Raw genomic sequence first — 6,940 nt, forward strand, 5'->3', positions numbered from 1 at the left:
AATGTAATAATCTGAACAATAAAGATTAAAAAAAAAAGAGAGATATGTTGCTTAAAGTCAACAATTACAATATACTCAAATGGATATAACACTGGTTTTGAGAAGCCCCCTTTACCATATAACAAATTGCTGTGTGTATTTGAGTATTTCTGGACTTTCTATTCTGTTCCATTTGTCTGTCTATTTATACGCTAGTATTATACTGTTTTCATGATGGGAGCATTAGGGAATGCTTTACTGTCTATCAGGACTAGTCATCCCCAAATGCAATAGTAAGTCATCTGCTCCAACTCATGCTATATTAAAATGGCAGTCAATGAGAATTTATAATCCAGCCCCTATTTCAGTGATAGTCCTGTTGACTTAGAAATATCAACAAGGAATGGAAGCTGAAAGTGTGAAAGTGAATGTGGTTCCTAGGGAAAGTAAAGATTAAACACACACTATAGGAAAATAAATAGTAATATAAAAACCTGAGACCCGAGGCAGGTCCTAATCTAGGAGGTAGGGGGAGGAAGAGAAACCAGCAAAGGAAAAAGGACATGTAGGTGGGTGAATGTTGCTTCTCCCTTGGAAACAGCCAGTCCTAGTTCTGTTTGGCAAAGTCAGAAAGGCCGACAGTAGAGAAAGTTGTAGTATTTGCTGTGTGCATGCCATGGGAACTCACGTTATGAGGTGTGTGAAGTATGTCGAGGAGGCTGTGTGTCATGCTGCTCTGGGCAGTTCGCAGGCCAGGACAGGCAGTAACCATGAACGCCGAGGCTGCCCATGCACTGGCTTGTGTCTCCTAAGATGTGAGAGTGAACCTCACCACGTGTTTCCCAGGAAGATGGATGGATATGCATGATTCTCACCCCTCTTTCCAGAAGACAGCACTAAATCAACATAAGGCCATGTCTTTATTGGAGAGATGACTTCTAACACAAGTGATTGCGGGAAAGACATCTAAAGTATTTAGCAGGGGCAAATCATAATACTTTTTTCCCGTCTGAAATGCACAGACCTGCTGGACTCAGTCTGCACCTTCACAAAAAGACCAGAGGACGATGGTCAGAGCAGGGGGGAAGGGCCTGGATTCTGGGGTGGGCGGAGAGGCTGAACCCGGTTTACTGCATTATGACCTCATTCCCCAGCAGACACCCTTAATAACCTTTGGCACAGCCTGTAACCTGCTCATCCCCAATTTCCTCCTTACAACCTGCAGCGAGCTCCCTGCACTTACCTCACAGGGATGTGGGGAAGATTAATTAGTTTCAGATGGGAAAGTTCTTTGAAGATGAGTCATATGGTGCAGTGAGTGTGGTCATGTGAGGCTGCACAGCCACACATTGGGTAAATGTCTGCTGCCCAAATCCAGGCACCACAGGGTAAATGGCAATTGTTCCGCCTCAGGGTCAGGGGAATGGACGTTGCAAACTAAATGAATGGGTGAAGTCAACCTTATTTAAGCATTTATTCAAAGATTACTTACCGAGTGTCTCTGCTGTACAAATGGTATCAGGGGGTTAACGAGGAGCGACATGCCCTGAGGAACAGGCTCTCTGAGCTGCTGAAGTGGAAGGTGATAGCCCAGGATTGTGATCCATGGGTCGGATGTCATCTTTGCCATCAGCCATGTGTGCTGGGCGACAGTTACAGTGAGCCCACATCCTGGCTTACCCTGAGCAAGACGTCAGGTCATGGCGCTGCCTCAGTCCCCTCACTTTCCTGATGCCACCCTTACCAAATCCCCGAGCCAGCCTTCTCTCTCTTAGGTGCTTTCAGTGCAGAGAAACTTTGTGCCCCTGAACAAAAAGAGAACTAGAAAGGAGAAGAGTCCCTCTTTTGGCCTCTTTGACTTCTTCTGCATGCCATAGTTTTAAAAAGTGCCTTCAAGGTGTGCTTTATTTTAAGCACAAGGTAAAAGGGACCATTTTAGACATTATCACAGAACACTTTCTGTGCCAATAAGGAATTTTATGGTCTGGAAATTGGTACAGAATATGGATGAGATCTCAATGTACAATTCAAGCTGAACTTTTTTTTTTCTCCTTTCAAGTGTCCTTGAGTGAGGGAGCAGGGAGTTGGAAGGGGAGGAGGAGGGAAGAAAATTGATTAAGAAAGATGAGTCCATGTAACCTTAGAAGGTGAAGTAAAGGGCTTCTCTGGGCAAGCAAGGCTACTAAGAACATTATCCCCGTAGGAAGGTCGGGACTGCAGAAGACGAGAGGTAACCAGAGAGCAAGTAGAGGGCAGTCAGGAGATGTGTCATGTCAAAACCGTGTTGTTTCATGAAGTACAAGACTCTAGGAGGGAGATTATAGGGCAAAGCACCATTGCATTAGTATGAGATCCCATATTCATGATATTCCATATTAATGGTCAATAATATTAATTCAGTTTACAGTGAATCTGTTATGGTTGAATTAACTCACATCTCTGTGCAGATATTTAGAGGTGATAAGAGGGTACAGCCTTGGTTACAATAAGCTTCTGTAGGCTTTGGTGTTATGTTTATAACGATATGTATTCCTTTGTTCTTAGCTCTTTTATTGAAGTTCAATAATCTTCCCCCCGCCCCACCTATTTAATGTTGTTCTTTAGTGATAGGAGCAGAAAAAGCTGATTTTTGGTAGGTTTGTGATATTTTCACTGGATTATAGATTTATCTTCTGGTTAATATAGTCATTTCTTGATGCCTCCATTCTTACCCTGATCTGTTTATAGCATAAATCCACTTGTTGATTTCCTGTAAACCTAGCAGTGACACTTGCTCTTATACTTTCCCAGTCCAAAGGTTCTGCTGATTCATGTCATCTGGTCCTGTGATAACCTGCTATAATAAGGCACGACACTTCTGTCAGGAGTGACTCTCTTCCACGTAGCCTTTTTCAGACTCAATTCAAGGCTCAGGGTCCTGGCAGGAGCCAGGTGGCATATTCAGGCTGGTGTTATTTGAGATAATTAGTGAAGGGCTGTCTACAATAGTGTGGGCTAGATTTATGGAAACAGAATCTAGCCCACACTATTTCTAGCCTATTGGCCTAAAGGACAAGGGGAGAAAATGGTCACCAGAAGGCAGGAGATGGTAGCTGTGGGGCGGAAGGAAGTGATGGCAGTCTGGCAGGGAGAGAGTCAGAGGAATGAATACCCAGGGCTCACTCTCTCCACCCTCCAATCTGCCAGTTACTGCCAAACCAAACCAGAGGCCAGTAGAAAAGGGAAGTCTCTGAGTGGTCTCCATAGCTTGGCTTCCCAGGGCACAGAGCAAGGTAGAGAGAGATGCAGGGTGGATCTTGAGAGGCAAAGGGTGAAAGCCCAGTAGAGTTCACTTCCCCTTCATCTTATAGGATAGTTTGGGAAGATCTTCTGGTTGTAGCAGATTTAAGGCTCCACATAGTGTATGTTGAACAACATGTGAGAGTGTAGGCCATCGTTGGGCAGACCTTACATTGCTGAAAATGGAATTTTCACACTCTGTGTAATTAACCTAGAATCTCAATGAACAATCAAAATGGAAATGGGAATTCTGTTGGTAGTAAAGATGAAAAACTTTTTTCCTAGGTTTATTTTTATTGGTAATGCCTGTAAGAGTGTGAGGCCTGTAGAGACTTTCAGCTCATCTCCAAGCAAGGACTGGAACTTTCTGTGCCCATCCCAGTGTCTCCAAACAAACCTCAAGATTTTTTTTCAGGGTAGAAACCAACCCATGGGCTAGAGTAGACACAGAAAAGTTTAATGAATGAAAAATATTAGAACTGTTACTTCAAAGAGTGAGAAGTACGAGGTAATGACTCATGAGAGCTTGTTGCTTTTAAAGCCAACTTTATAACAACTGTGTAATATTTATGACTATTTATACACAAATAATATAGATCAGAAAGCAGATAAAAGAGAATGCTTTACTGAGGCCTAAATATTGTCCTCACATATACTCTAGAGGAGTTTTCCTAAAATTGGTCTTCAGAGGAATTTATATCCTTCTCTCATATATACTCAGACAATCATAAAATTTGAGAGCTGATGATATTGGCAGGTATGTAATCCATAGAGAAGCTATAAATATCTACAGTTAGTTTTCTGTTTTCAGTTATTTTATTTTTTAAAATTAAATGCATTGGGGTGACATTGGTCAACATGATCATAGAGGTTTCAGGTGTGGGTTTCTATGTTCCAAGATCTGTATATTGCACTGTGTTCCCACCACCCAAAATCAAATCTCCTGTCACCTTATATTAGGAATTGATTCAATAATTTGATAATAAAAACATCAGTGGGTAGGGACCTATCATTCATTCTCCTTTAAGTTCCACCACAACTCTCTACAAAATAGATATATAATACTTCTATTTTACTGTTAGGGAAACTGAGTCTCAGAGTGATAGAGGGATTGGCTAGAAGTAGTGGATGTAACAAGTGACAGAGTCAGAATTCACACCCAGGCCTGTGTGCCCCCAAAGGCCATTCTTTCCCTATTATACTAGGCATTTATACTTGACTTTAACTTTGTGGGATTGTGAAACATTACTTAAATGTTGTTTTTCATGTTGCAATTAAAACACTACTTAATGCACATAATTTTTCAGTTTCCTCTGGCAATATGAAATTATTCACATATATATCTTTGTATATATACATTCCCTTCTCCTCCAAGTGGTAATAGTGACAATCTATACTGCAGTGACACACTGTAACTTTGTTATATATGCAGAAACAGAATGCAGAAATTTTTTATTAGGATTGCTTTAATAAGCTTGTCAGCTTCCAGAGAGTTCTTTGAATAATCTGTTCTGCATTTTGTGACTTTGTAAAAGTCAGCACATTCTTCTTTCACTGTAGCATGTAATTTACGATTGATTTTTAAATGCCCTCCTCTTTCAGAATGATACTCACCTCTTCTTTCACTGTAGCATGTAATTTACGATTTTTAAATGCCCTCCTCTTTCAGAATGATACTCACGAACTTGTTCTTTACTTGTATAATATATTTTTAGATTCAGAATCGAGAATGAAGTTGAGCTCGTGGAGGCTCTATAAACAATGGTCAGTGACATAAAACCTTAGGCCAGGAGAAAGATGACAGGACAAAAGCATAGAAACAATTCTGCATCTGTAAGCTCTCCCAATTGAAAGATAACTGTGTGAGTGCTAAAAGCAGCTGACATGATTGGTAATACAGTCTCTTAAACAAGAGTTCTAGGGACAATTTACAACCTGACACATAGAGCTTAAGCAATTCATTCAATAAAATACATGTGTGTATATGCAGATATACACATATACATATATGCATGCAGATATGCACATATATACATATATACATGCATGTATACACACCTATATAACCCGATGAACTTATCGCCTGAGATTCCTGCATTGGTGCAGACAATGCCGTATTAGAATGTATCCAAAGAAAAACATCTGTATTGGTGTTCATTTTTCTAGGGCAGTGGAGACTAAAGGAAGTCAAAAGTGCTAGCCATTACCTACACACCTAATGACCCTGAAAACGAAATGATTTCAGGTGAGTTCCGTGCACCATGTACTAGAGAATGCATGCCAGGAGTGATACACTCCTCCATTCAACAAATATTGGATAATGGGTCCTTAGCCAGCTGTTGGACATTTCAGCCTAAATTTCTATTATGAGAGTTTTGATTGGTTATTAAAATAAATGGGTTCAGTAAAGCAGGCAAGGATATGGGACATAAACACACTGCCTTCCATGCCCCGCCTCTACCACCCTGTGTCCGCACAGTTCCGCCAGCAGAGGAGTTTTATTAACAGTACCAAACACTGCCTGCGGCTGTCCCGCAGGACTCTGTCCAGTGATTACAGCTTCCTCTCAAATTTAAAAACCCCTCTTCCACGGAGAAGAAAACAATATCTCTCATTTGCCTGCCTGACAACAGAACTATATTAAATTTCCTTTTAAAATGATGCTGTTGGCTTTTTATAAGGAGTGGCCAAATGAAGGCTGCAGGAGCCCTTCAAAGCACGTTTCAGGCTCTCTCCTTATGTTGTTTGGTTCTCTCTCAGGGATAACCCTCAGGGCCCATTAATTGGAGAGCTAAGTGACTGAAGAGTTTCCTTTTACTAAATAATGAGAATATGTGTCCCAGGTGTGTCTCCCTGGCTGCTAAGAAGTACAGAGCGGCGGGTAACACTACAGAGGACCACTGTTCATAGAAGGGGCTGGAGAGTTGATTCTCCTCTCATCCAGTTTGGTTTTTACCCCATACTTTGGGAGCCTTAATGCATGAGTGACTTGGCATAAGCCTCCTATAAATCATTTATGGAGCAAACTAGGTAAAAGATAATTTTTTTTAAAGTTTGTATTCTTTAAAACAGTGTAGCAAGAATCTGAAATATTATGAGAATGCTATATTACATTTATGACTTTTTATGGCATAACTGGAATTCTTAATTATTATCCTGTTGGGGTCCAGTCCCAACAGGTCCAGGGGTTCCCCTTGGTGTGGACGGAGTCGGTGAGGAAGTAATGACAGGGAGGCAGCGTTCAGGTGATCATCATGGCGAGGTTCCTCTTAGCCAGGTACCTCTCTTTATTGTCCTCTTACATTTGTATTTATACTATTTGATCTTAATCCCATCCATTCTATTCCAAAGGTTAGGGCGTTTCTTATCTCCATTCCAGGGAGTAAAGATTATGTAGCTTAAGGGTGATTGTTCATAGTTAAAGTGATTAACTACCCACCTGGCATTTAGTTAAGGGGTTTTAAACTACATAATCTTTACTTAGAATAACCTCCTTCAGTTACTTCCTTGTAGCTTAATAGAACAATAGAGTAACCTTGGAATGAAGATAAGAAACTCCCTAACCTTTGGAATAGAATGGATGGGATTAAGATCAAATAGTATAAATACAAATGTAAGAGGACAATAAAGAGAGGTACCTGGCTAAGAGGAACCTCGCCATGATGATCACCTGAACGCTGCC

The 6,940-nt window shown here is 40.9% G+C and overlaps 1 protein-coding gene across 5 annotated transcripts in view; it reads left to right on the forward strand.

Moving 5' to 3' along the window:
- LYPD6B (LY6/PLAUR domain containing 6B) overlaps positions 1-6,940 on the forward strand; it is a 67,055-nt gene that overhangs the window by 38,253 nt on the left and 21,862 nt on the right. For 2 of the 5 annotated variants that reach the window (XM_014534032.1, XM_014534034.1), the window contains exon 2: positions 5,425-5,503. The exons of the other annotated variants lie outside the window; for them this stretch is intronic. The gene's annotated coding sequence lies outside the window, so the exon portion shown is untranslated. The remainder of the gene's footprint in view (positions 1-5,424; positions 5,504-6,940) is intronic. 5 annotated transcript variants of the gene reach the window in all.

The sequence above is a fragment of the Myotis brandtii genome, unplaced genomic scaffold, assembly GCF_000412655.1.
Source record: "Myotis brandtii unplaced genomic scaffold, ASM41265v1 scaffold125, whole genome shotgun sequence".
Taxonomy (NCBI): domain Eukaryota; kingdom Metazoa; phylum Chordata; class Mammalia; order Chiroptera; family Vespertilionidae; genus Myotis; species Myotis brandtii.